We start from the raw sequence: 469 nt of genomic DNA on the forward strand, positions 1-469 counted from the left end.
ACTGTCAGAGAACCGAGGTTTGAACAACAGTGGGAAGGGTCCTTGGCGGTGGGCTGGGGGGCTCGCTCAGCCTCTGCCCAGGGGAGCTGCCCTCCTGACTGCTCCCTGGGTGTATGTGAATCCAGCAGCGTGACTGGGGGATGAATTAATCACCCATCCTTTTCCTTCCTTGGGTTACGGCCACCCGTTTTTCCATGCCTTAGTAGGCATGGCCCTGGCCTCAGCCCCCGCACGACGGACGGAGCGAGCCCTGGGTTTCTGGCTTACTGCAGGATGTAGCTGAAGGCTCATGGGGAGTGCAAGTCAGGCTAGAAAGTGTTGGGTTTTTTCCCTTTTAACAAAAAAATAAAAAAGCCCTCCCACCATCGCAAGATGTTTCTGTCTAACGGCTTCGTTCTCTCTCCGCTAAATACAAATTACGGCTCTGACACGCCGGAGGCGCTTATCTCCCGCTGGATGCCAATTGCTT

The sequence above is a fragment of the Eurypyga helias genome, unplaced genomic scaffold (assembly GCF_000690775.1).
Source record: "Eurypyga helias isolate BGI_N326 unplaced genomic scaffold, ASM69077v1 scaffold19808, whole genome shotgun sequence".
Taxonomy (NCBI): Eukaryota; Metazoa; Chordata; class Aves; order Eurypygiformes; family Eurypygidae; genus Eurypyga; species Eurypyga helias.